The 21,305-nt window shown below is 41.9% G+C and overlaps 1 protein-coding gene across 1 annotated transcript in view; it reads left to right on the forward strand.

Moving 5' to 3' along the window:
• The first annotated feature begins 11,999 nt into the window (after positions 1-11,999).
• Positions 12,000-21,305, forward strand: part of pik3r5 (phosphoinositide-3-kinase, regulatory subunit 5) — an 82,593-nt gene continuing 73,287 nt past the window's right edge. The window contains exon 1 of the mRNA XM_068004244.1: positions 12,000-12,189. The gene's annotated coding sequence lies outside the window, so the exon portion shown is untranslated. The remainder of the gene's footprint in view (positions 12,190-21,305) is intronic.

The following is a 21,305-nucleotide window of genomic DNA, read 5'->3' on the forward strand; positions in this document are numbered from 1 at the left end:
AATCTGTCTTGCTCAGTCAGGAGGGATACATACTGTTTTTGGGCCATTCTGAAGAGCTTTTCCATCTTAGAACATGAGCAGGAGTAGGCCATCCAGCCCCTCGAGCCTGCTCCGCCATTCAACAAGATCATGGCTGATCCTCAACACCATTTTCCTGCACCATCTCCTTATCCCTCGATCTCTGTTTTGAATGTACTCAATGACTGAGCCTCCACAGCCCTCTGGAGTAGAGAATTCCAAAGATTCACCACCCTCTGAGTGAAGAAATTTCTCCTCATCTCAGTCCTAAATGACCTACCCCTTATTCTGAGACTGTGACTCCTGGTTCTAGACTCCCCAGCCAGGGGAAACATCCTTCTTGCATCCGCCCTGTCGAGCCCTGTAAGAATTTTGTATGTTTCAATGAGATCGCCTCTCATTTTTCTCAACTCTAGAGAATACAGACGTAGTCTACTCAATCTCTCCTCATAGGACAATCCCGCCATCCCAGGAATCAGTCTGGTGAGCCTTCGTTGCACTCCTTCTTTGGCAAGTATATCTTTTCTTAGGTAAGGAGACCAAAATTGTACAAGCTACTCCAGGTGAATGAGAAGATGGTCTGTTTCTTTGATTTGCCTTCTCACCAATAATTCCATTTATGTAGAATTTTCCTATGCTGCAGCTTTACTAAATGTTTGCATACTTCCTTTTAATCCTGATTTCCCTCCCCAATCCATCCATTTGAATGACTGCAAAGATTCTATGCAGATTCTGGATACAAGAAAGAAAGATTTATGTAATTACATTGTGACCACCAATCATTCAACTTGGACATGGTGACCAGTCAATGATATGAGTGCACTGGACATTGACATCCAGTTGAAGGTACTTGTGTAGTCTTTACATGTGTAGTCTTGTTATAACAAGCTTTTTGTTGTCACTCTGTTCAGATTTAGATATGGATATGAGCACATTTTATTAAGACAACTAGATTCCACAGTATTCAAAACAAGGTAAAATAAAAGTGCAGTCTTAGACTCTTAGTAACAACTATATCAAACTACTCAGTGTATTTTTGCAGCATCTTAAATCAAAAATATTGTTCTTGTGGTGATACACTCGGTGGTGTGCTCATGCTAAATAATCTATACTGACAAATGTTCACTTTTTTAAAGAAACAAAAATGTTATAACAACAATTCAATTATATTTTATTAATATTTGTAATGCTGATTCATAGCTCGTTATTTTGGAATTAGAGTCATTCTATAAATCATGTATGAAGCTATAGGCAATCTTTTTTGCTTGTTGCTTCCTTAGTAAAATCTCCCCAAGTATTTATGTGCTGCCAGCAATAAACAAGATCAAAATCATGAAATATTTCTCCTTGTTATAATTAACTTTGACTACATCTTGTTATGCCATCTAATTAAATCAAATAATGCCACCTACTCTGATAGTCACCCAGCAAAAAGCCTTTCAGTTTTGGGCTTCCGTTGATAGTTTAGATGTGGAACCAGCAACTGATTCCAGCATTATAGAGTCTGAAGCTCATTTGATAATTTGTCCATTTTAAAGACTCATATCATTACCTAGGGGGGATAATCCTAAAGCAATCATTAAACTCCCTTTTAATGGCAATAGTTTTTTTTTAATGTTTGCTCAATCAGAGGTTTGTCCCTCAATGCAAATTGTCTTGGATCAGGTTTCTGCACATTTCTTAGCTGATGTACTGCTGCATTGGTAGATTTAAATGTGTTGAAGAGGCAGTCTCAGCATCAGTTCTCATTTTGAAAATCTAGCAGTTTCAAAGAACTAAGTTGAACTGTAGCACCATTCACTTCTTACTCTTTGTTGATTTGGTTCCTCATAATATCAAGCTCTTAGCTCCTACCAGCTAGTTCCTCAGTGTGGATGCTGTCACCCAATGTTTAAGCAAGAAATCAGAAATACTAAGAAAAACAAAGCAATGCCAGTCACAATTTTTTGTAATTGATTTTTAAAAGTGATCCTGATTCTAAAACTCATTCAAATAGAAACACAGTTGTTTTCACATGTATCTTATGGAGTCTCTGTGACCTTCTACAATTGGTGACTCACTTTACATAAATGAGATGATTGGGGACGTTTTTTATAACTTTCCCCCCCGTTGAAACAGTTGTACACCCTTCTGTCACCAGCTCCAGAACCTAACATGAATTTTTTGGTCAATAGAATTCTGGGTGCAGAATTCTGGCTATATTTCTGTCCCTTCTGCCCACAGAATTAGTTCTTAACTGATTTATTTTAATTTGCTTTTCTCTCCTTTTATATCCTATATTTGTCCTAAATAAGTACTTTTTATCTATAGGCTTATTTTAATAGTATTTTACAACAATAATTCCATATTGATGTCTTGCTGTTAGAATTTATGGTTTTCCTTCATTAATTTTAATCGCCTCTGCTTCAATCTGGAAATGCTGATCACTCAATGCAAACAACAGATTCATTCCTATTTACATTTATTCGAAATTGTAAATGGTGCTTAAAGCAAAGTTATAAATTAGAAGGCAATCATATGTTAGGAAAATCTATTGAAGTCTATACCTTTACCTACACTCGCTCAAGACGACAGGCTGATATTAGTTCTCGAGCTCTTGTGGGACATTGCTGTCAAGCAGGATAAGTGCATATACATTAATAATATCTGTTAGGATGCACAGACTCTTTTTCTTGTCCAGAGATGTTCTTACTAAAAGACTCCAAATGTAGTGAATCAACCACAGGTTGATTGTTTCATTTTTCTTTAGATTCCATTTGTACCTGCTTTTCTTTGTTCTTCTAATGGGGAGGTGGGGGGTGCTCTCATGCTCGACTGCAGCTCCTGCAACCCCTTGGTACTTCAACAAGGTGACCATTCTTCATGAGTGTGTCTAGACAATGAGTATTAGCAGGACATTCAATTATAGGGTTGGTGCAATCAAGCCCGATCCTGTGCTCACCTGACATGCATACAATAAGCACTTTCCAGAAAGATTGTTGGGAAGCAAATATGGCTCATTTTTTCTTCTTCTTTTGTGCCCAGTGGGACTAGGTGGTAATTCGGTTGAGATCCGTATAAGAAGGGCCTAATTTGGGATCTTTGCCAATCTCAGTCATTCAAATTAGTCTTAGAGCCCCTAATAGAATCATAGAAAATTTACGGCACAGAAGGAGGCCATTCAGCCCATCGTGTCTGCGCCGGCTGAGAAACGAGCCACCCAACCTAATCTCACGTTCCCGCATTTGGTCTGTAGCCCTCCAGGTCACGGCTCTTCAGGTGCACAGCCAGGTATTTGTTTAATGAATTGAGGGTTTCTGCCTCTACTGCCCTCTCAGGCAGTGAGTTCCAGACCCCCACCACCCTCTGGGTGAAAAGAAATTTCCTCATTTCCACTCTAATCCTTCTACCAATCACTTTAAATCTATGTCCCCTGAGGGAAATAGGTCCTTCCTATCCACTCTATCCAGGCCCCTTATAATTTTGTATACCGCAATCAAATCACCCCTCAGCCTGCTATGTTACAAGGAAAACAACCCCAGCCTATCCAATCTGTCATCATAGCTAAAATTCTCCAGTCCCGGCAACATCCTCGTAAATCTCCTCTGCACCCTCTCTAGTGCAATTACATCTTTCCTGTAATGTGGTGACCAGAACTGTGTGCAGTACTCAAGCTGTGGCCTAACTAGTGTTTTATACAGTTCCAGCATAACATCCCTGTTTTTATATTCTATGCCTCGGCTAATAAAGGAAAGCATTCCATATGTCGTCTTAACCACCTTATTTACCTGTCCTTCTACCTTCAGGGATCTGTGGACATGGCACTCCAAGGTCCCTCACTTCCTCTACACCGCTCAGTATCCTTCCATTTATTGTGTATTGCCTTGCCTTGTTTGCTCTCCCCAAATGCATTACCTCACACTTCTCCGGATTGAACTCCATTTGCCACTTTTCTGCCCATCTGACCAGTCCATTGATATCTTCCTGCAGTCTACAGCTTTCATCCTCATTATCAACCACACGGACTATCTTTGTGTCATCCACAAATTTCTTAATCATGCCCCCTACGTTTAAGTCCAAATCATTAATGTAAACCACAAAAAGCAAAGGACCTAGTACCGAGCCCTGCGGCACCCCACTGGAAACAACCTTCCAGTCACAAAAACACCCGTCGACCATTACCCTTTGCTTCCTGTCACTGAGCTAATTTTGGATCCAATTTGTCACTTTCCCTTGGATCCCATGGGCCTTTACTTTTTTGACCAATCTTCCATGTGGGACCTTGTCAGAAGGTGTTTTTATTAAAGTTTTTTCTTCCTAACAAAGGGAAAAACAAAAGCAGGAACTTTGCACAAGATATTGGGTAAGGCTCCTGAGTTCTTATTTTTGAAGTTCCATCTCCTCCAGTCAAAAAAACTGAAGACGATTATTTGGGGAAGTGCCCTAAAACGATTTGGAAAGGGGTGCTACTTGAGTTTGAGAGACAGTTTGTCCATAATAGATAATGATCTTTCAGCGATAAGAACTACTGCATGTATAGGTGAATAATTCCTTTGTGAACTTTTTTGTTGCTTAATGATTTTCAATAAAGTTTAAAGATAGAACATTCACATCAGGGAATCAAACCTCCCTCTTTTAGTTTCAACATATCGTTTAAATCTGAAGAACTGAGGGATTCAATAACCGCCACCTCCCTCCCACCAACCAATGACAATTCGAGATATCGCAAACAGTAATTTTGAGGCTAACAGCTTCTATCCCTCGAAAGATCACATGCTGTTTGAGCTTCACGTAGGCCAAGATATTTAATCAAATTTAATTACAATTAAATAATTCAGAGAAGCCAAGATATTAAGCAAATACAACAAAGTACCAGATGATGTTTTCATGCATACAGCATGCAGTATCCATCAAAGTGTTTTTCCTTCTGTAGAAAATAGTCCCCAAGTGTCTATTGACACAAGCAGTCCAATAAGCTCTGTACGATCGGTTTTTAACCTCAGCGTGTTTCATGTGGTAAAATTGTTTATTGCAGTTTTCAAATGGTTAGCAGCAATGTCAGAACTGCGCTGAACAGTTACAAAGACTCATTTGAATTGTCTGCTTTCACACGGTTCCTTGTTTTTTAATTCTTACTATTTCCGCTTCTATAAATTGGGTCCATTCAGGAAATTAAACCCCTCTAGCCTATTATCTCAAGGGTCGGGCATGCTGTTTCCTGAAATAACTGTCTACAGATATAGATATAAATTGAAATTACATGATATATATCTGAAATTGTTTAAGTATTGCACATGCTTATCTTTCTGTTTGAATGGTGCAATGACTTTGTGTTCCACAAATTCAATGTGAACAGTATTTGAAAGAAAGTTCTCATCAGCACGTTATCTTTCATTGGTGGTTACTCCAAGATACAGCGGCATACCAGAAGAAATCTGGACTCTTGAAGAGCTCCTAAAGCCAGCTGCAGTTTTTCCCATCAATACTTATACAATCGAACAATCTTGACATGTTTTTTCTCACAATAGTTCTTTTAAAGTAGTTTTGGAAAGAAAAAAACAATTCAGAATGTATCTTTCATTTGTGCTTATTTTATTCCTTGTGCCTCAAGATCAAGGAAAGCCTACTGTAACAGAAATAAGACATTCTCTTCGTAGACTTGTATACTTACATATATAGCCCCAATTATGCGGATCCTGGCAAAATTGGGGCTGTGCATACACATACCATAGAGGGCAGGTGGTGCCAAATTTGGCTATGAATGTCAATAGGCCACAGGCGCAGGAAAAATAGAGACAGAAAATGCAGTTCTTAAAGGCTATGACTCACCATAAGAATGAAAGTTGTGGCGGTAGGAGAAAAATAGACTAATTGTTCACAATGGCACAGTGGACATATGTGGGCAACACTGCTCCCTTAAATGCTGATGAGTTGATGGTTCTGCTGCAGGAGGTGCATTAAAGGAGGGTGGCCCCTTATTTGGGGCTGAAGGCCACTCACTGGCAAAGCACACGTGCCAGCTGCAGAGAGCGATGTTGCCAACTAAGTCAGTGCAGTCACCCAGGTCCCTGGAAACTGGTTGCAAATAAGGAAAAAGTATACTGATATCAGAAGCATGATGAAGGTGAGTTTACTGCTCACTTTTGCAGACATTTCTTGCTTGGCTTATCATGCATGGCAAAACCTAATTTAGGAACTCCTGTATGCTGTGGAAGGTACCATTTGAAGCATTATGCACAAGCATTGCTCTTTTGCTCACACTGTTTCATTGTGCCTTATTTGCATGACACACTTTTGTTGAAGGTAGAAGTGGTGTTCGAGGAACAGCACATAGATGCCATGGATATACAGCCAACTCTTTTCTCTTAGAGCCATCTTTTAAACATTGTGGGCACCGTGGAATGCCCCACAGTTAAGATACCATGGCTGTTTGGTTAATGGACACTGACATGCATGATGTTTCTGTAGTAAGGTACCACCTGAACAGTAACCATTGCAAAACCTTTCTCTTCATGAAGGCTAAGTGGTTGATATGAAGAGCCCTGTTGTCCATGTGGGTAAAATGAGGGAACCCTGAAACCCGGAGACTAATGAGTGTCCTGTTGAGCTGATGCCTCCTTTCCATAGGAAAAGTGATGAAGGTGTTGCCCCTTGCAAATAAACTGCTTGTTACTGTGTAGACTGCCTGACGTAGCAAATGTCTCCTGACTTGAAAGAATGTAGCAGCACAAAAGCTTCATGCTGTGGTAATCTGAAGGTTGAATAATGTTTCTGATCTAAATGTTATAAGAAACATAAGAAATAGGAACAGGAGTAGACCATATGGCACCCTCGAGCCTGCTCCGCCATTCATTAAGATCGTGGCTGATCTTTGACTTTAACTCCACTTTCCTGTCTGAGATGTTGCATCAATGACTTATTATGTACAAGTCATTGGTGCAACACATAACACAGATCATCAGCTTAGCTCATTTCTTCCTGTTCCTTTCTCCTTCTGTGACTTATATTTAATTTATCGCAGGAAAATATTTAGGTAGATTGGTGTCAGTTTTATTGATAATAAATGTTACCTGCTTATAATTATCTTTGAACCAGCAAAAACTTATTAATAACAGCAAAAAGCAACCTGTAGCTTGCTCTGCTCTGCCCCTACTTTTGAAGTTGTCCATGACATTTTATTTAAAATCTATTCTGTTAATTTGCACACCGTTTTACAACATCCACAGCTCTTTTTTTATTCATTTTGATAATGTTACCCCTCTTCATGGTCCTCTGCCCATGTGCCACTTCCACCATTGAGAGAGCAGGTCTATACCAATGCTCCTTTTAACTACCAGGAGATGCAGAATTTAACCAGGATGATTGTGCCCTTGACTTTGCTTCTCTTGGGAACACGCTTAAGCAAAAGCATCCTAGATGAAATTGGGACCTGCTATGTTGATACCCTCCACCCTACTGGATGCCTTTATCTATGTCCATGTTGCCATGTTAACAAAATCTTTTCCAGAAATGCCATGAACAGATCAAAACTTTAAGCAAATTGAGAAAATGGTTACATTTTAGAAAGGGTTCTTTCCTCTTAATAGTGAAATTCCAAATTATCTTTCAAAATTATATGAATAGATTTCAGCAATACCTGCTTAACTTTAAATGCTGTCTGATGCAAATTTGCAACCAAAATAGATCTTTAATGTTTTCTAGAAGGCATATTTTATGAGGGGGGGAAAAGATGCAATTACATTTTTAAAAGATATTAACACACTTCAAACATGCTAATGAAAAGTATAAATTTGTAATCAGTACAGCAATAAAAAAATGAAATGATTTTGAGGAATATAAATAAAATTGTTGCCCATTTCAGTCAGTTTTAATGTAAAAATGAAAGCCTGAGTATCAGGGAAATATTTAAAGGTTTTGCAGTGGTTGTAACATGAAAATGGAATCAATACAGCATGCCAACCGCAAGCACATTTGTTGGTCTAAGTTGAACCCACGTGGTACATTTGTCAATTTCTGGGTGTTGTGGGGTGTTACACTTGTGATAAAGAAGCTTGGCAGCCCAGATATTGAGAACGGCTCTTGTGCTTTCCAGCAGCCAGGGATTACCAACTGCTGCCTGCGATTTGTAGCCAATGCCAAAATACTGCTGCAGCTGAAAGGGGACTTGGATGGATTAGGGATGGTAGAAATGGACCCATCTAATATTGCATCAAGAATGATATACAGAATATACTTGCTAAATGTCTAGTATCTATAATTTTATCACCATATTTCAACAGAGTAAATGTAAGGTATGCTATAAGGCAGAATAATTGTATTTGGAGATGGGGAGATAACAAAGTAGAACAATTGAGAGTGCCAGAAGATATTTGCACTGTCTAAACTCTAGCTTTATGCACAATCTTATGTTGAGTGCACTGGATACAACAAAGTCTACGGGCCCCTGCAACATCCTGGCTGTAGTGTTGAAGACTTGTGCTCCAGAACTAGCCAAACTGTTCCAGTACAGCTACAACTCTGGCATCTACCTGACAATGTGGAAATTTGCCCACGTATGTCCTGTCCACAAAAAGCAGGACAAATCCAATCCGGCCAATTACCGCCCCATCAGTCTACTCTCAATCATCAGCAAAGTGATGGAAGGTGTCGTCGACAGTGCTATCAAGCGGCACTTACTCACCAATAACCTGCTCACCGATGCTGAGTTTGGGTTCCACCAGGACCACCTGGCTCCAGACCTCATTACAGCCTTGGTCCAAACATGGACAAAAGAGCTGAATTCCAGAGGTGAGGTGAGAGTAACTGCCCTTGACATCAAGGCAGCATTTGACCGAGTGTGGCACCAAGAAGCCCTAGTGAAATTGAAGTCAATGGGAATCAGGGGGAAAACTCTCCAGCGGCTGGAGTTATACCTAGCACAAAGGAAGATGGTAGTGGTTGTTGGAGGCCAATCATCTCAGCCCCAGGACATTGCTGCAGGAGTTCCTCAGGGCAGCGTCCTAGGCCATCTTCAGCTGCTTCATCAATGACCTTCCCTCCATCATAAGGTCAGAAATGGGGATGTTCGCTGATGATTGCACAGTGTTTAGTTCCATTCGCAGCCCCTCAGATAATGAAGCAGTCGGTGCCCGCATGCGGCAAGACCTGGACACCATCCAGGCTTGGGCTCATAAGTGGCAGGTAACATTCACGCCAGACAAGTGCCAGGCAATGACCATCTCCAACAAGAGAGAATCTAACCACCTCCCCTTGACATTCAATGGCATTACCATCGCCGAATCCCCCACTATCAACATCCTGGGGGTCACCACTGACCAGAAACTTAACTGGACCAGCCACATAAATACTGTAGCTACAAGAGCAGGTCAGTGGCTGGCGAGTGACTCACCTCCTGACTCCCCAAAGCCTTTCCACCATCTACAAGGCACAATTCTGGAGTGTGATGGAATACTCTCCACTTGCCTGGATGAGTGCAGCTCCAACAACACTCAAGAAGCTTGAAATACCACCCTAAACATTCACTCCCTCCACCACCGCGCACAGTGGCTGCAGTGTGTACCATCCACAGGATGCACTGCAGCAACTCGCCAAGGCTTCTTCAACAGCACCTCCCAAACCCACAACCTCTACCACCTAGAAGGACAAGGGCAGCAGGCACATGGGAACAACACCACCTGCACACACCCCTCCAAGTCACACACCATCCCGACTTGGAAATATATGACTGTTCCTTCATCGTCACTGGGTCAAAATCCTGGAACTCCCTACCTAACAGCACTGTGGGAGAACCTTCACCACACGGACTGCAGCGGTTCAGGAAGGTGGCTCACCACCACCTCTCAAGGGTAATTTGGGATGGGCAATAAATGCTGGCCATGCCAGCAAGGCTGACATCCTCTGAACGAATTTTTAAAAAACATTGCACTTGGAGTAGTCTGAATGGGGTTTTAGATTGAAATACACTGAACAGAAAATTACTCTGATCATTGCACATTTAACACAAAAGGCTTCAACAGAAATAAGGGAGATTATTTTTAGAAAAATTGTATATGTTAGCTAGTTTACAACTGACTAATTCTGTGGATTGTTACTATCACTTATCAGAACAAACTTACAAACCACGATTATCAAATTCATAATTGTAAACAATTTTACAACACCAAGTTATAGTCCAGCAATTTTATTTTAAATTCACAAGCTTTCGGAGACTTCCTCCTTCCTCAGGTAAATGTTCAGGAGCTCCTTGAAGCCTACGCATTTATACATATAGAACAATACATGGTGTTTACAGACTGCCCCTGCAACTGCCCGTTGCCAAGGCAATCACCGTGTTCAGACAGAGAGGTGTCACCTGCAGAACCCCCGAATACACATTCAACAAAAAAACAAACAGGGAAAAAAAACAGAGAAAAAAAACAGAGAGAGGCAGAAACATCCGGAAGGCAGAGAGAGCCAGCAAATGACCCATTATATTAAAAACAGATAACATTTGTTCGCTGGTGGGGTAACGTGTAGCGTGACATGAACCCAAGATCCCGGTTGAGGCCGTCCTCATGGGTGCGGAACTTGGCTATCAATTTCTGCTCGACGATTTTGCGTTGTCGTGTGTCTCGAAGGCCGCCTTGGAGTACGCTTACCCGAAGGTCGGTGGATGAATGTCCATGACTGCTGAAGTGTTCCCCGACTGGGAGGGAACCCTCCTGTTTGGCGATTGTTGCGCGGTGTCCATTCATCCGTTGTCGCAGCGTCTGCATGGTCTCGCCAATGTACCATGCTCTGGGGCATCCTTTCCTGCAACGTATGAGGTAGACAACGTTGGCCGAGTCACAGGAGTATGAACCATGCACCTGGTGGGTGGTGTCCTCTCGTGTGATGGTGGTATCTGTGTCGATGATCTGGCATGTCTTGCAGAGGTTACCGTGGCAGGGTTGTGTGGCGTCGTGGACGCTGTTCTCTTGAAAGCTGTAAACAATTTTACAACACCAAGTTATAGTCCAGCAATTTTATTTTAAATTCACAAGCTTTCGGAGACTTCCTCCTTCCTCAGGTAAATGTTTCAGGAGCTCCTTGAAGCCTACGCATTTATACATATAGAACAATACATGGTGTTTACAGACTGCCCCTGCAACTGCCCGTTGCCAAGCTAGGTAATTTGCTGCGAACGATGGTCTGTTTGAGGTTGGGTGGCTGTTTAAAGGCGAGTAGTGGAGGTGTGGGGATGGCCATAGCGAGGTGTTTGTCCTCATTGATGACATGTTGAAGGCTGGCTCTCTCTGCCTTCCGGATGTTTCTGCCTCTCTCTGTTTTTTTTCTCTGTTTTTTTTCCCTGTTTGTTTTTTTGTTGAATGTGTATTCGGGGGTTCTGCAGGTGACACCTCTCTGTCTGAACACGGTGATTGCCTTGGCAACGGGCAGTTGCAGGGGCAGTCTGTAAACACCATGTATTGTTCTATATGTATAAATGCGTAGGCTTCAAGGAGCTCCTGAACATTTACCTGAGGAAGGAGGAAGTCTCCGAAAGCTTGTGAATTTAAAATAAAATTGCTGGACTATAACTTGGTGTTGTAAAATTGTTTACAATTGTCAACCCCAGTCCATCACCGGCATCTCCACATCATCAAATTCATATTTAGAGCTCCCCTTTTTATAGTTTGAAAATCGTGTCTCCATTAAAGGCCTGGTTGAATAAACGATTCATCATAACCTTTTTTTGGATGTGATGTTGAGGTACTTTCAAAGTATAATAAAAAATTAAGTTTGATTTCACCAAATCTTTAATCATCTGCACTCCACAGCAATATGCAAACTAAAGCATTCTTCGCAAAAATGGATTCACACCAGATAAAAATCATATATAAAGCTAATATAATGTGATTGGATTAGGACTGTAAACTCCGGTTCTCTTCCCCCATTGGTTACCAATCTCCACCCTCTGCTTCCTGTGCATGAGGCTATACATGTTTTCAGTTCCTGTTTGTTTTAACTGCGTACGTTTCAGACAAACTTACAAAGTGTGGAATTCAAATTGGACCAGCATCTTTTTTATTCAATACTTTCTTAATCAAGGATGTGGTTAAACTCCAGTCCATTGGGTCTGTCCAAGTGTGTGAAACTGCACTGCAGCCAAAAAAAGAATTAGAGGAAACTGAGCGGGTGGGAATGGGAAATCTCCTGGTGTCTTTAAAGCTTCAGGTAAGTTTGACATTTTGCTTTTTTTCAGTTTCTTGTCACTGCAAACCATTCAAATATAGAATAATGACAAATTGCAGGGGCTTTTTGCATAAATGTATTTGACTAACTGCATTCTGATGCAATAAATAAGTCTTCCTATTAAAATAGTGTAGTGCTAAGCTGCGTGATTAACTATAAAAGCACTGTCTAAACGCATCTCTGAAATGAATCTTTCTGAAAAGTGCAATTGAATGTTAAAAGACTTTGCACAATGAGCACTGTAGTATTTCAGGGTAGCCTAAATTTAAACCTTAACATATTAACGTTTTTTTTATGTAACACCTTGAAGCGTCATTTTAGATTTGCAACACCAAGCAATATAAAATCGGCTCAGACAACACATAATGAGAGGAAAAGTGGTGTGTTGGGTTAGCACACTGTACTTTCACCACCAAGACTGGAAAATTTTAATCCAGTCCAGTCTGAAGGAATGAGAATATCATCTCTCTGCCCACAATTGTTCCAAGTGGTCCAGTTAATTAAGACAGTCTCATACAAAATCTTATAGGACGTCGGGGGCGGGGCTGGAAACTGCTCTGGTTTTTTTTTAATGCAGTTATGCCGCCCCTATGCCTAGTGCCTATACCCCATGAATTCATAGCACACAACTGCCTATAATTCAGCACTAAATGGCACAAAGAACTTGGCAGCCTCAAAAAGAGAGGATAAAGCTTGCATTATAAAAGGTACATAGTGGTCCATTAGAGGGTGCTCTTCCTAGATATACATGGAGGCACATAATTTGAGCAGAGCAGAGAAGTGTTAACTTTCTTTCCAACATATACTGTACCTAGCAGGAATTAGTTGATCTTAACTAACATTGCCTTCAAAAAGTGTTGAGGGCATGAGGAGGCAGAATCCATTTTCCTCACTGGCATCCCTCATCTTGTGAACAATCAAATTACCAAAAAAAAACAGAACTTGAGAACAATGCTTAAGTCCTACACAAATACAAACAAACTAATTGAATTATATTTTTACGCTTGGATGGAAAGTGCTGCTGTTATACTCGAAAGCAAAATAGGAAAGTTCTATTTTATTTGCTGGGCTAAATAGTTCTGTTTTCAGTTGTAATTGACTTGGAAAAGTATTTTGTAAAAAAAAGGTAATGACTATAGGCAGGATAATTTGCAACCTGATGATGGATTGCAGCAATATTTCAATACCATGATTCCAATATACCATCCCTACTTTTGGGATGGGAAAATTATTCTCAGTTTATAATATTTATCACTACAGAAATGTATTTTATAGACTTTTTATGAAAGAAAAGATGCGTGGAGATTGAAAGCTGAAATTAATCATTACTTGAATGATTGAAATGTCTCTGTTCAACTGTGTAGAGACTGAATCTGGAGATAATTTGGAAAGGCTATTGAGGATTATTCCCCTTGTGGCCAACTGAGTACCATATCTGTGACCCTTCAGATGTTAGTTGAGAGGGAGTCTTTTTGATGAATTGTGTGTAGATGAAGCTAAATTACACAATAGATTTAGATCAAGAAATAAAAAAAGAAGTCGGAGGGGCTGTTGAAGACAATGTCCAATGGACAAATTTGATTATGCATAGCATAAGTTGCAATTATGTTATGATGCTGGATCTGCCAGTTAGATAATTATCATATACAATATGCACCCCCATAGTAAGAAAGTACTAATGAAAGCAATGGCATGGATGCCAACAAGAAGTCTTCAAGAAGTGTACTTATTGTTATGCAGGTGACCAGGGACAATTTGCATTGCCTTGTTTTGTTTCTAATGCCTCCACTGATGTGCACTGCAGTTGTTAAGGACATGCTGGTTTAGCACATGATTTTCTACAGTTTATGAATAGAGATGAAGCAACTGCTTTAAGTTGAAAAAAAATCAATGTGCTGTTGGATGTTGATATAGGGAACAAAAACAGTTCCATGAAAATCATTCATAATACATACTATCTTATGGATTTAACAGTATAGACATAGACTTTTAAAGTCCTGCCGGGGACATTCTGTGTGTAAGATAATACTGTAGGAGAATAAAAGTAGCTAGCCTATACTAAAAAAATGCCCAGTGCACAAAAGGTCAAATAGAAGAATAGAATATAAAAAAACACAAGAACTGCCAGTTCCACTGATAAGAGATCTCTGTTGATCAGGGAATTGATGTCATTCATTGAGGCGGTCAGTCTGTACAAAGCAATTGTCAGCAATAAATGTCCTGTCCAAGGTAATTGTCAAATCAAAGTCGTCAAAATATGTCCCTGCCTGGCAATTGACTTTCTATTGTATAGATGCAAATGGTATCATTCGAGACCACATGCTTGCCCGGGAAAGTATAAGATAAGAAGTTTTGACCAGCTCTGTTTTATCAAACAAAGGAAACAAAGATAATCCCGTTATCTGTTGAATTACTTGAAGGGCCTTTGACCATGTTACTTAATAAACAACAAACAAAGATCAATTAAGTACAGAAAATTCACAACTAATTGAGCCAAATAAAGAAACAGCAATCTTTGTAAGATACAAGCTGTTTAAAGCCAAATTGTGCAAAGACACTCAGATGAATTTCAGCAAATGCAAGAGTGGGCGTATCCAACAAAAATATAACGAAAGATATAAATCAAAAAGCACAGAAGATCTAAACACAGCAGAGAACAAGATCTACCGTGCTGTGCTGCTGTCCAGGAGACTTGGAACCGGGTAACACCAACCTTGTATTCCATTGTTGTCGCTTAAATACTGTGTGTATTGATGATTCTGCTGATGTTATAATAAGGCCTTGTTATACCCACTTGCGACTGCCAAGCGAATTATTGGAAGGGTAACCTAGGGCTGAGTGCCCACAAAAAGGGGACCCTATCTCAACATGTGGCACCAATGCTAGCATCTTTGATGGAAGTTCAAACTGGTGCCATTCATAGAATCATGGAAAGTTACGGCACAGAAGGAGGCCATTCGACCCATCATGTCCATTCAGGCTCCAGGCTCCACCATCTCCTCTGCCTTCAATCACAACACAGATCTCCTATTAAAAGCAAAATACTGCAGATGCTGGAAATCTGAAATAAAAACAGCAAGACAGGCAGCATCTGTGGAGAAAGAAACAGTGTTAACATTTCAGACGTATATTCGGCTCACCTACAAATCAGTGGGAATGATGAGCTGCAGCTCCACGGAAGTGGCAATGGCACAGTCTGAGTAGCTGCCCTATCTCATGATAACAGCATGCCTGCTCCCCTGCCAGTGCATGACATGATGCCAGGAAGCTAGCTGGGCCAGGCTGCCTGGCAGCAGCTGAGATGCTGCAGTCTGTAGCCATGCCCTCTCAGGTAACCGACCACGAGCATCATCAGAGCCCTAATATAAGCATCAGCAGCCTTCCATCTCCCATGCTGAAGCTACTGGGGGAACAACCTCAGGAATGGTAGAATTAGGACAAAGAGACATTTAAAGTCAAGTTGGAGTCAATGGAAATAAAAATCGAGAGCGATGTGAAATGGGCTGCCAATTCGCTATCACCCGTTTTACACTATTGCACAAAGTCAAAATTACCCCCATGTCCTTTGCATTTGATGATGTTGTCTGCAGACTGTTCCTGTAGTAGCTGTGGATTCAGCAAAGTCAGGTGGCCTGTATATAAATGATGGTCAGTGGAATGGACGTTCTTCATTGGAGGGTAGATGGACTCGTTCTGGAGGAAACCATGGCCAGTGAGCTTTTGGCTGCAGGCTGATGCTGCTGCGTCTTGCGATCATCAGTTTTCTCCTCATGCGGTGGATGGTCGTCTTCATCTGTGGCCAACACTAGCTCTCCCCACTGTGTAGGACAAAGTTGTTGCAAGATTTGGCACACCACCACTATCTCCAACACTCTGGCAGGACTGTACTGAAGGAGCCCCCTTGACCGCTCCAAGCAGTGGAATCGGTGTTTCGGTACTCCTATGGACTACTTGATGAGTACTTGGGTTGAACAATGACTGACGCAAGTTTTGGTAGGATTCTGAGCAGGATCATCAGCCATGTCTACAGAGGATATCCAATGTCTCCAAGCAGCCAGCCTGTGACGTGTCGCTCCTCATCAAAAAGGAAAATGCAAAAGGTGGAGACATCATGGGCTCTCGCTGGCATGAACCACTGCCAATGGTCACAGAACAGCTGGACATTAAGGGAATGAAACTCCTTGCGGTTCACAAAGATGCAAATCCCACGGCCCTTTGCTGCTGGCTCCTGAGGTCTGTGGAGAACACAATAAAATCATTACCCTTGGAAAATAGGGCATCTGGGACCTGCTTGATGCAGGCATGCACTGCATCCTGATTGTTACAGATTTCTCCAGCTTCAGCCTGAAATGACTCTAGAAATTCAGGGCTGTGGTGACCTGAACTACCACATGAAAAGCAGTGACAGCTGTGGCACTGGGCTGCAGGTCCTGCTGAAAAACGCTGCAATATTGCAGATTTGTGATGGCATCTCGTGAGAATTTCAATCTTCTCCTCCACTGTTCCTCACTGAGGTTCAGGCCTGTAGACCCTATGAGCAGGGTAAGACTTCCTGCAAGCAGCCCTCCTCCTTCCTGTCATCCTCCTAGGGCTTGGAAGCTGCAGGTATCATGGGTATCGATGCAGTAGCTGTCTGGGCCTCTATGTTACGTGACACATCAATAGTTATTTGAATAGGTGTCTGAGTGACTTTATCCTGAAAGATAGTTCCATCATATGTGCAAGCTCTTGCATTTCCCCTGTTGCTGGACATTCCTCCAGCATCAGTGTGGTAATGGACTGAGGTTGTTGAATCCCTGATGTATTTGGTTCCTCAACAAGGAGAATCCAGACAAAACAGATTTGTAGATTGGAGCCCAAGGTCTTTCGAGCCTCAACCAAAGCATCCATAGAATCATAGAAGTTACAACATGGAAACAGGCCCTTCGGCCCAACATGTCCATGTCGCCCAGTTTATACCACTAAGCTAGTCCCAATTTCCTGCACTTGGCCCATATCCCTCTATACCCATCTTACCCATGTAACTGTCCAAATGCTTTTTAAAAGACAAAATTGTACCCGCCTCTACTACTGCCTCTGGCAGCTCGTTCCAGACACTCACCACCCTTTGAGTGAAAAAATTGCCCCTCTGGACCCTTTTGTATCTCTCCCCTCTCACCTTAAATCTATGCCCCCTCGTTATAGACTCCCCTACCTTTGGGAAAAGATTTTGACTATCGACCTTATCTATGCCCCTCATTATTTTATAGACTTCGATAAGATCACCCCTTAACCTCCTGCTCTCCAGGGAAAAAAGTCCCAGTCTGTCTAACCTCTCCCTGTAAGTCAAACCATCAAGTCCCGGTAGCATCCTAGTAAATCTTTTCTGCACTCTTTCTCGTTTAATAATATCCTTTCTATAATAGGGTGACCAGAACTGTACACAGTATTCCAAGTGTGGCCTTACTAATGTCTTGTACAACTTCATCAAGACATCCCAACTCCTGTATTCAATGTTCTGACCAATGAAACCAAGCATGCCGAATGCCTTCTTCACCACCCTATCCACCTGTGACTCCACTTTCAAGGAGCTATGAACCTGTACTCCTGGATCTCTTTGTTCCATAACTCTCCCCAACGCCCTACCATTAACGGAGTAGGTCCTGGCCCGATTCGATCTACCAAAATGCATCACCTCACATTTATCTAAATTAAACTCCATCTGCCATTCATCGGCCCACTGGCCCAATTTATCAAGATCCCGTTGCAATCCTAGATAACCTTCTTCACTGTCCACAATGCTACCAATCTTGGTGTCATCTGCAAACTTACTAACCATGCCTCCTAAATTCTCATCCAAATCATTAATATAAATAACAAATAACAGCGGACCCAGCACCGATCCCTGAGGCACACCGCTGGACACAGGCCTCCAGTTTGAAAAACAACCCCCTACAACCACCCTCTGTCTTCTGTCGTCAAGCCAATTTTGTATCCAATTGGCTACCTCACCTTGGATCCCATGAGATTTAACCTTATGTAACAACCTACCATGCGGTACCTTGTCAAAGGCTTTGCTGAAGTCCATGTAGACCACGTCTACTGCACAGCCCTCATCTATCTTCTTGGTTACCCCTTCAAAAAACTCAATCAAATTCGTGAGACATGATTTTCCTCTCACAAAACCATGCTGACTGTTCCTAATTAGTCCCTGCCTCTCCAAATGTCTGTAGATCCTGTCCCTCAGAATACCCTCTAACAACTTACCCACTACAGATGTCAGGCTCACCGGTCTGTAGTTCCCAGGCTTTTCCCTGCCGCCCTTCTTAAACAAAGGCACAACATTTGCTACCCTCCAATCTTCAGGCACCTCACCTGTAGCGGTGGATGATACAAATATCTCTGCTAGGGGACCCGCAATTTCCTCCCTAACCTCCCATAACGTCCTGGGATACATTTCATCAGGTCCTGGAGATTTATCTACCTTGATGCGCGTTAAGACTTCCAGCACCTCCCTCTCTGTAATATGTACACTCCTCAAGACATCACTATTTATTTCCCCAAGTTCCCTAACATCCATGCCTTTCTCAACTGTAAATACCGATGTGAAATATTCATTCAGGATCTCACCCATCTCTTGTGGTTCTGCACATAGATGACTTTGTTGATCCTTAAGAGGCCCTACTCTCTACCTAGTTACTCTTTTGCCCTTTATGTATTTGTAGAAGCTCTTTGGATTCTCCTTTGCCTTATCTGCCAAAGCAATCTCATGTCCACTTTTTGCCCTCCTGATTTCTCTCTTAACTCTACTCCGGCAATCTCTATACTCTTCAAGGGATCCACTTGATCCCAGCTGCCTATGCATGTCATATGCCTCCTTCTTCTTTTTGACTAGGGCCTCAATCTCCCATGATGAGATTTATTCTTGATCTTAGGACCTTGGCTAAGGGAGGCTCTGCTGCAATGGGCTCTGAAGTGACCATACTCTCCATGCTGGTCTGCAAGCTTGATCAGATAGTCACGCACAGATGTGAGTTGTGGATGCCTTCGTAAAAGCCCCAAAGTGTACAAGTTGCTTGGCACACTATCAAATGACTGCTGGAACTGCTGATGCTGAACCACCAAACTGTGTTTGTAGGCAGACGTTGTGAGGTTCAAATCCTCTGCCTCAAGCTGGCCTCCCAGATGGGAAAGAAATATCCTGGGCTACGCAAAGTTTTCAAGATAAGTGTGTTCACACTTCACGCAATTTAACAGTATAATCTTACAAGGCCTCTTAGTACCATTTGACTGTAAGCTTGGTGCAGTATCTCAGAGGGAGAATGCAGAGGATATTGGCTACTGTTTACCTAATTTCCAAATTCATAGTCTTTTTCAGCAAGTTACATTTCCTTCAGTTTCGCCTGAACTTGCTCTTCCTCATTTGTGCTCTGTGATTCAACCAGTGGTCCTTCTTGCACCTCAATAACTAAACCCCTGGAATCGATGTGTGTGTGTGCTGGTGTTTGCCACTGTAGGAGAGAGGTACAGCAAGTTTCATAGTAAAGTCCTTGGGTACATCACATTATGTAACAGGAAGAGCCTGTGACTGAGGCACTTTCTTAACATTGCATCCTTGGGAAATCATATTGTCAGCAATGATTGAACTTGCAATATTTGTATATTCTGTATTTTTATGTCCTTTTGATATGTATGTTCAAAATTTGCATCAAGTGATCAGTTGCACTAATGTAACTTCTTCCCCACAACTATCCTCTCAGTGAATTCCCAATATGAGTGTCTGAAGATGTCAGAGGGGCGACTCTTGCATAACTCAAGATCACTAATTGGCGTGGAGGCAGAGCTGGAATTGGGACCAAAGATCAGCTGTTACCTGTGATATAAAAGTGTTATTTACTGAATTGGGGCAAAAATACCAGATGTTGTCATCTATGGTTTAGTTGTGATATGTATCTGTCAATATTTCTGCAAAGTTAGCTTCTGCAGTTTGTGTTGGATGATCAATTGAGGTTTACTTGATGGCAGTTTTGAGTAAGAAACTACACAATACAAAAAAAGTGCACAGTTCTTAGAATGTAATAGATCCTTGAAAAAGGAAGTCACTTCATAACTTCCTCTTGGAACAAGAGTCACTTCCTCTTTACAACAGGCAGGAGTACTCAGTAGGCTCTTCAGTGTACAAATGCAGAAGTTGGTTTGCATGGAAAATTAAGATCATAACAACTTGAGGTCATGATTCATCTTGTTGTCTTACATTAACAAGCTGTGTTTGTATAAATCATGCTCTGGATCATGCGTTTTCTCATATTGCTGTAGCCAGGAGAGATGGCCACTTTGGTTAATCATCTTGTAGAAGACAACAAAGCTTCGCTTTATATCACGCCTTTAACATAGAAAAAGGTCCCAGGGCACTTCACAGAAGGTGTCATTTGGAGGATTTGGTCAACGAGGGTTTTAAGGAGGGTCTTAAAGGAGGAGAGGGAAATGGAAGGGTTACGGAGGGAATTCCAGAGCATGGAGCCTAGGCGGTTGAAAGCACGGCTACCAAAGGTGGGACAAAGGGAGGGAGAGATGCATAGGCCAGAATCAGAGCAATGGAGAGTTTGGGGTCGGGGGAGGAGATTGGGCATTTGTAGGGCTGAAGGAGATTACAGATATAAGGTGGGCAAGGCCATAAAGGGATTTAAACATGAGGATGAGAATTTTAAATTGGGATCGTTGGAGGACTGAAAGCCAATGTAGGTCAGCGACAACAGGGGTGAAGGGTGAGTGGAACTTGATGTGGGATAGGATATGGGCAGAAGTGTTTGGGATAAGCTGAAGTTTACTGAGCATGGTGGATGAGAGACCATCCTGAAGAGCATTGGAATAGTCGAGTCTGGAGGTGATAAAGACATGCACAGAAGCAGTAGAGGAGCCGAGAAAGGTGAGCGGGAGGTAAAGCTGGGTGTCATCGGCATACGTATGAAAGTTGAATGTAGATGAGGAAGAGCAGGTGACCAAGAACTCCTTGGGGGACTCCAGAGGTAACGTTGTGGGAACAGGAAGAGAAGCCATTGCTGGAAATGATCTGGCTATGATTGGTAGGTAAGAGTGGAGCCTAGCAAGGGCAATCCCAC

The sequence above is a fragment of the Heptranchias perlo genome, chromosome 23, assembly GCF_035084215.1.
Source record: "Heptranchias perlo isolate sHepPer1 chromosome 23, sHepPer1.hap1, whole genome shotgun sequence".
Taxonomy (NCBI): domain Eukaryota; kingdom Metazoa; phylum Chordata; class Chondrichthyes; order Hexanchiformes; family Hexanchidae; genus Heptranchias; species Heptranchias perlo.